The following is an 8485-nucleotide window of genomic DNA, read 5'->3' as shown; positions in this document are numbered from 1 at the left end:
GGCTCCTGTTGAGTATTGCCACTGTGAACATTCATGTATAAGTGTTTGTGTATCTGTTTTCAATGATTTTGGATATATACCTAGGAGCAGGATTGTTCCATCATAAGGTAATTTCTATATTTAACTTTTTTTTTTTTTTGAGATGGAGTCTCTGTCGCCCAGGCTGGAGTGCAGTGGTGTGATCTTGCCTCACTGTAACCTCCACCTTCCAGGTTCAAATGATTCTCCTGCCTCAGCCTCCCAAGTAGCTAGGACTACAGGCATCCATCACCAAGCCTAGCTTTTTTTGTATTTTTAGTAGAGATGGGATTTCACCATGTCAACTGGGCTGGTTTTGAACTTCTGACAAGTGATCCACCTGCCTTGGCCTCCCCAAAATGCTAGGATTACAGGCATGAGACACCACACCCAGCCTCTATGTTTAAATTTTGAGGAGTCTCTTTTGATTCTTGCCACTATATACTTTGAGGTGATTTTACCCAACTATTACAGGAAAGAAAATGGGAGCTCATAGGTCAGACTGGTTGTTCAAAGTCACCCAGATGAAACTAGAACACAAGCCGAGCTGTTGAGAGCAGCCTGAGCTCATCACCCGCTCTGTTCCTTTCCTGTCCTGTTGTTGTTTGCATTTTTCAGATGAAGAAAGTCTCACACACTGATTATTGAATATCAGGTCTGGTTTTTAAATGGAGTGAAGACTACCAGGTCTCCTGAAACTAATTGATTATGGAGGTATGTTTCTTTTCCTTCCCTGGTGTTGTGCAAAGAGAAGAAAAGGGAAAAGGGTCCAGGAGAGAGATTTTTTTTCTCCTCCATTCATTAATGTAACTGTACACTTGCCGAGGGTACAGTTAGTTTCAGGAGATCTGGTAGTTTTCATTCTGTTTAGAAGCCAGACATGATAATTATTGATTATCCTAATAAATGCACTTCATTTATCATGTTGGCTGCCTTCTTTAATCAAATCACATCTCATGTCCAGCAGTTATAGATGAATATGCTAGAATCATGGACTGCTGGAAGTCTTTTAATCTGGTGTTTACCTACTGATTTGTTGGTAGAAATTTGGGCTATTTATTATTAAGTGTTAATTATTTTTTATTTTTATTTTTTGAGATGGAGTTTCCCTCTTGTTGCCCGGGCTGGAGTGCAGTGGTGCTATCTCGGCTCACTGCACCCTCTGCCTCCTGGGTTCAAGTGATTCTCCCACCTCAGCCTCCTGAATAGCTGGGGTTACAGGCAGTGCCACTGTGCCTGGCTAATTTTGTATTTTTAGTAGAGATGGGGTTTCTCTATGTTGGTTAGGCTGGTCTTGAACCCCTGACCTCAGGTGATCCACCCGCCTTGGCCTCCCAAAGTGCTGGGATTACAGGCGTGAGCCACCTAGCCCACCTTAATAATTTTATTTTAAATTAATTATTGAATATCAGGTCTGGTTTTTAAATGGAGTGATGACTACTAGCTCTTCTGAAACTAATTGATTATTGAGGTTTGTTTCTTTTCCTTCCCTGGTGATGTGCAAAGAGAATGAAAAGGGAAAAGGGCCAGGAAGGAGATGTTTTTTTCTCCTCCATTCATTAAACGGGTAATCTGAGTACCAACTGTGTACAAGACACTAATCTAGATGCCTGGGACACATAATGAACTAAGTAGGCAAAAGCTCCTACCCTTAATCATTGAGTTTTATTCTAGTTAAGTGAGAGGGTGACAGATAATAAACAATAAATGTCATATAATATGAATTTCTTGTAGAGTACGTGAGAAAGGGGAACTGCAGGGGGAAGAGAGCAAGGTAAGCAGGTGAAGGAGTGTTGGGAGAATGGGATCATAATTTCAGATATGGTAGTGTTATGAACTGAATGTGGGTGTCTCCCCCAAATTTATATATTCAAGCCCTTACTCTAAGGTGGCTTTATTTGGAGATGGGCGTCTAGGAAGTAACTAAGATGAAATGAGTTCATAAGGCTGGGCACTGATTTGACAGGATTAGTGTTCTTATAAGGAGAGACACCAGAGTTCTCTTTCTCACTTTCTTCCCACACACACGCACTGAGGAAAGGCTGTGTGAGAACACAGCAAGAAGGCTGCCGTCCACAATCTGAGAAGAGAGCCCTTACCAGACACGGAATTGCTTGGAACCTCAATCTTGGACTTTCAGCCTCTAGAACGAGAAAATAAATGTGCTGTTAAGCCATCTACTCCATGATGTTTTGTTATGGCAGTGCACACTAATACAGGCAGTGATGGAATATCTCACATGAGAAGGTGACATTTGAACACATCTGAAAGTGTAGAAGGCAGCCAAGGGTCTCTGAGGTGAGGTAAGGGCATTTTTGACAGAGGAACCAGGCATTGCAATGGGCCTGAAGCAGAAGTGTACCAGGTAGGGTGAGGAGCACAGGGAGGCTGGGTTGGCTGGGGGAGAGTGAGTGGAGCAAATGGAGGGGCTGTTTCAGAAGATAAGATCAGACAGATGATTGTGTAGGGCAGGGGCTCCCAAACTTTCTAAGCCATAGTGCCCTTAGTGTCTTGGTAATTTTTTACAATGCCCCTGTGTCAAAGAAAATAATGAATGATTTGGATTTACAAGTGATTGGGTCCTAACAATTTTATAGTAGTAACCTGACTGATACTGCTGTATAACCTAGAACACAGAAAGTGCCCTGTAGTGTCCCTGTGAATGCTATGTTGGTGCACAGTTTGGGAATAGCAAATGTGAGGGGGTGTTGGGCATTTTAAGGATTTGGTTTTGGATTTTGGGAACCACTGCAAGGATTTTGAGCAAAAAGGTGACATGATATATTTTAAGATTGCTCTGGCAGTTGTGTTGTGGATAGTACTGAGGCTTTTGCAAAAATCCAGGCAAGAAATGACAGAGGTTAGGGTGGTGGCAGTGGAGGTCATGAGAGGAGAATTGAGAAATGGCAGATATTTTAATGATAGATTCAAAAGGATTTCCTGGTGGATTTAATGTGAGGGCAAGAGAGATAAGAGTCAGTGATATCTCCCAAAGTTTTTGACATGAGCAGATGGAAGGATTAAGTTAGCAAGTGTGATAAAGAAGGCTGTGGATAGAGCAAGTATTGGGAGTATCTGGAGTGTCGTTCTGGACATACAGGTTTGCTCTATTAATACCCCAGTGGAGATGTCAAGTGGGCAGTTGTAATTAAGTCTGGTGTTCAAGAGAGAGACAGAGAGAGAGAGAGAGAGAGAGAGAGAGAGAGAGATCTGGGGGTCCTGAGAGATCTGGGGGTCCTGAGAAGTTAAAGCTATGAGACTAGGTGGGATTGCTAAGGGAATGTGTTGGTCAGGGTCCAGAAGCTGTGCAGTATTGTGAATGAGGTAAGCATAATATAAAGAATTATCAAGGATCAAGGACTAATTCTAAAAGGTTAATGAGAACTCTGAAGAAAATTCTTGGGCTAAGGGACACTACTCAAGGAACAAATTTGGAAGATAGGTCCCTCCCCAGGGCTGGGTCCTGAGCTTCACTGGAGAAGGTGTGGCTGTGGCTCACTGATGAGTGGGGCTTGCTGGGTTGCCTGGGCCCTTGTTGGTTTACAGCCACTGGGAAGCAGGAAGTGCCCTGCCAGGGTGCATGAAGTGCTGCTGGATGTCCCTTACACATACATGGTGGCCATGTGGCAGGAACCATATGGAAGCACACCAGAACCAGAAAGGGAAGTCCGCTCTTCCAGCTCTCTCTGTTGGCAAAACCGAACATCATATCAACTGTGCAAGAGAAATGCTTACAGTCCAGCTCCGTTATTGCAGAACAGGCAATGAAGGATGGCTTTGGAGCAGAGAGGAAATAAATTCGAAATTGGCAGTACACTAAATATGTGAGAAGAGAAGAAGATCATTTCTTTGAGATTAGGGAGAAAAAAAATCAATAAATGGGCACTTAGAGGGAACAATCAATAAGGGAGGAGAAAAAGTAAGAATGTGGTGTCCCAGGAGTGAGGTGACGATAGTATCAAGAAGAGAGGGAATGAACAGCAGTGTTGAATGCCGTGAGAAGTCAAGTAAGACAAAGGCTATAAAAACTGACCATGGGACTCAGCTGTGCAGAGGTCCTAACAATCCTGACAAGCAGTTCCAATAGAGTAATGGAGAGCAGGGAAGATTGGGATGGGCTTATGAAGCATGGGAGGAGAGTTGGTGTACAGACAACTTCAACTTAGGTTAGGTACTTCACTGGAGTCTTATACTTTATCCTGGAACAGAATCTGGAAAATTCTACCCTACCAGGCTTTTGAATCTGTTTGTTCTCACGGATATGTGTTACAGCTGGAATCATTTCTTGGGGGAGATGATCAAATACATGTAATTTGAAGTCTGGCTTATTGAGTTTTAGGTTCCCTCGGCCTGAGCTTGCCTGAAGACAGCTTGCCTCTGGGTGCCGATTTCCTGCTACCTTCCAGATTGTGGCTTCTGCCGTCTTTCAAATGGGCTGTTGCCAGGTTGGAGGTCAGCCTGCACGTTCCTGGAAGCTGAGAGCGTACACAGCTTCTAGGAATAGAGCAGCATGCCATGGGGTTGCAGAGTACTGGGGAGGAACTCAGTGTGGTCTGTTCCATTAAACAATTGTGACTTTTTCTTTGGAACTTTCAGTGTGAATATAACCTACACCTAGAAGCAGTATAGAATTATACAGGGACCCTGAGTCAGGTCACATGCATTTGAACATAGTTCTTCCACGTACTTCCTGTAGAATCTTGAGAATATTTCTTATATATCTCAATCATATGAGAAATAGGAGCATTCTCATGATCTCCAGGGATTAAACAAATGATTGAGTGCAAAAGGACTGGCACATAGAAGTGCTCAGAAAGGGCCGGGTGCGGTGGCTCATCCCTGTAATCCCAGCACTTTGGGAGGCCGAGGCAGGAGGATCACGAGGTCAGGAGATTGAGACCATCCACGATAACATGGTGAAACCCCGTCTCTACTAAAATGACAAAAAATTAGCTGGGTGTGATGGCATGTGCCTGTAGTTGCAGCTACTTGGGAGGCTGAGGCAGGAGAATCACTTGAACTTGGAAGGTGGAGGTTGTAGTGACCTGAGATTGGGCCACTGCACTCCAGTCCAGGTGACAGAGTGAGAGTGAGACTCTGTCTCAAAAAAAAAAAAGTGCTCAGAAAGTATTGGTTGTTATTTTTATTATCTGTCTTTAATTTTATATGGAAGTATGATGGGAACATAAGTTTCATCCATGTTACAGAGCAGGTAGCAATACTTCTTTGTTTTTTTTTTTTTTTTTGAGACAGAGTTTCACTCTTGTTGCTCAGGCTGAAGTGCAATGGCACAATCTCGGCTCACTACAACCTCTGCCTCCTGGGTTCAAGTGATTCTCCTGCCTCAGCCTCCTGAGTAGCTGGGATTACAGGCATGCACCACCATGCTCGGCTAATTTTGTATTTTCAGTAGAGACAGGGTTTCTCAAACTCCTGACCTCAGGTGATCCTCCCTCCTTGGCCTCCCAAAGTGCTGGGATTACAGGCGTGAGCCACCGCGCCCGGCCCCATTGCCCAATTTTTAATGATATCCTTTTATTATTGAACTCTCATATTCTCTATATGCTCTAGATACAATTCTCTTATCAGTTATGTGATTGGCCACATTTTTCTTTCATTCACTGGGTTGTCATTTCACTTTATTGATGGTACCTTTGAAGAACATAATATTTAACTGTGATGATTTCCAGTTGCATGTAAGCTTTTGTTTCTCACTGTTTTCTAGGGAACCTGGACTAAGTACCTGAGTGAGGTAGATATTAGTTTCATTTTACTGGTGAGGGAACTAAGGATCATAGAGAATTAGTCATTTTCCCAAACCACATAGCTGGTGTAGAAAGAAGCCAGAATTTGCACTGAAGTCTATGAGATTCTTTATGGACAGGGTGCGGGACATAGTAAGTTTGAGTTGAGCTTTCACATTGAAAGGCCGGGCATGGTGACTCCCAGCCACCTTGGGAGGCTGAGGTGGGTGGATCACTTGAGCCCAGGAGTTCGAGACCAGCCTAGGCAATATAGTGACACCCCCTCTCTACAAAAAAAATATAAAAATTAGCCTGACATGGTGGCACACGCCTGTAGTCCCAGCTATTTGGGAGGCTGAGGTGGGAGGGTGGCTTGAGGTTGGGAGGTTAGGGCTGCAGGGACCTGGGATCATGCCATTGCACTCCAGCCAGCAATGGAGTGAGACCCCGATTTGGTTTGGCTGTGCCCCGACCCAGATGTCAGCTTGAATTGTAGTTCCCAGAATTCCCATGTGTTGTGGGAATGGAAGGGACCCAGGGGGAGGTAATTGAATCATGGGGCCAGTCTTTCCTGTGCTATTCTTGTGATAGTGAATAAATGTCGTGAGATCTGATGGGTTTATCAGGAGTTTCTGCTTTTGTTTCTTTCTCATTTTTCTCTTGCCATCACCACGTAAAAAGTGCCTTTTGCCTCCCGCCATAATTCTGAAGCCTCCCAAGCCATGTGGAACTATAAGTCCAATTAAACCTCTTTGTTTTCCAAGTCTTGGGTATATCTTAATCAGCAGTGTGAAAATGGACTAATACAAAAAAAAAAAAAAAGAAAAAAGAGAGAGAGACTGAACATTGGCACTTGGTCCGTGAATGTGCTAACGATATGTGGCATTCACGGGCCGTCTGCTGTGAGGTTTTACCCACGTTCTTCCTTGTATATCCTTAAGGCATTCACCTGTCCTTAAGGACGGGAGGGTTTTTTCAGGAACGTATCTTTTCCTCTCTTGAGATCCTTACTTGCTCCTCACCACAGGAGGAAGGACGGATTTATCTGATTGAAGAGACTGTAAATAAAGACTGACTGGAACATATGGACCGGGGCAGGTCTGCTGCATGGACTTTGGGCCGTGTCGTGCTCACTCTCCTGCCCTCTTCTTGTCTATGCAGAAGTGATTTCTCACCTCTACCTTTTTGTCTGTTCCTGGTGGGTTATGAACATAGAGGAGAGGAGGAATGAAGATTAGTTTCTCTTAACCCTTGAAGCATTATTTTTCACGTTGCCTCTCCACCTGTTCGGTGTTGAGTAAGTGTTGAATGAGTGGATGGGAAACAGCCTTGGAGATGTTTACGATCCTGCACAGCCCTACTAAGTGATGCAAGTGAGTCAGGGAGCCGGCGTCCACAACCGAGCGCCACCCTAGGTGGTTTGCATGCTTCTCTGGTTAGCGGGGCACGACGGTAACATCTCCTCCTGCTTATTCCTGTCTTCTGTCGCTTTGTCTGCCTCTCATCTCCCTGGTGGCTTCTTCCATGCTGCAGGTTGGTGGATTCAGGTGCACTTTGTTCACTACCTGGCCCTGCCACATCCTAGTTGTGGGACCACGAGCAATGGGCCAGCTGTGGGCCTCTTCTCTCACATTTATCACTTGCCCTTCTCAGTCCCAGTCTGCACATCAGACATCACATTTTCCAGGCTCCCCTGCCCCTGGCTTCCTGTTGGGTCAGGCAGTTGGGGGCCTGGTAGAGAAGGGGAGGATGAGGAGAGAGAAGCACCGTATCCCCATTACTTCTCCTGCCTCAGTGGCATCTCAGGGGCAGTGGTGATGTCTTCGGCCGTGGCTGGGTCTCCTCTGTTTCCCCTGCTCCCACTGGCCGGCTCCTCCCTCGGTGGAAACAGCTCCCCAGGGCCTGCCCACAGCTCTTCCTTTGACTCTCAGCCCTTGAGTCGCAGTGGCTTCTCACTGTTGCTCATCTCTGGGTCACCTCATCGTCCCCTGTTTGGATTCTGAATTTTTCCATCTCCGAGATGACCCATCTTCTTTATTAAATTCCCTCTGTTGGAGTGGTTCTGTTTTCTGGCTGGTCCCTGACCGATGCAGTGTCCTCATCAGTAAAATGGGAGTGTTACCATCTCCTTTATGGTGTGGCCGTGGGTATTCAATGCGATGGCAGCTGGTTAGTATTTATTGTTGTTTCTGTACTTCAGAGGGAAGAGTGGGCCTCTCTGGGAAACAATGCCTCTGACTTCTGCATTTTTTATTTGCTCCAAAGCCATTAGTTTTTAATTTCACAGTTTCTACTGGCTGCAATGGGACGGTAGTAGCAATATCGCCACTCACCCTTCTGGAATAGCCGGAAGCGGCCACGTTCCGTGGCAGATCGTGTCTCGCTGGGGACTTGGGCAATATGTTGCTGCCACCTATGAGTGTTTTGAAGTCACAGTTGCTAAAAGTCCCAGAAAATGGAAAGCGCCTAAGTGAAGTGAATGGTGCAGCCTCATGCTGCCATTCAGAGTGCCACCAACAGCCTCTCCTGAGGGCTTGGCAAGAGAATTGGGAAGGGTCAGTTCCGGGGCTCTGTCCATGGGAGGAAATTAGTGCTGAGTCAAATTTTTTCCCCCTCAGCTCAATTTCTATTGTAATACTATCACTTAGATGTAAAATAAAGGCCATTTGGGACATTTTAGGCAGTCTGTCACTTAGACATAAAATAAAGGCCATTTGGGGGCA

This window comes from Aotus nancymaae, unplaced genomic scaffold (assembly GCF_030222135.1).
Source record: "Aotus nancymaae isolate 86718 unplaced genomic scaffold, 86718_ANA_hifiasm-v0.15.2.pri h1tg000006l, whole genome shotgun sequence".
Taxonomy (NCBI): Eukaryota; Metazoa; Chordata; class Mammalia; order Primates; family Aotidae; genus Aotus; species Aotus nancymaae.
Note: the sequence above shows the minus strand (reverse complement) of the source record.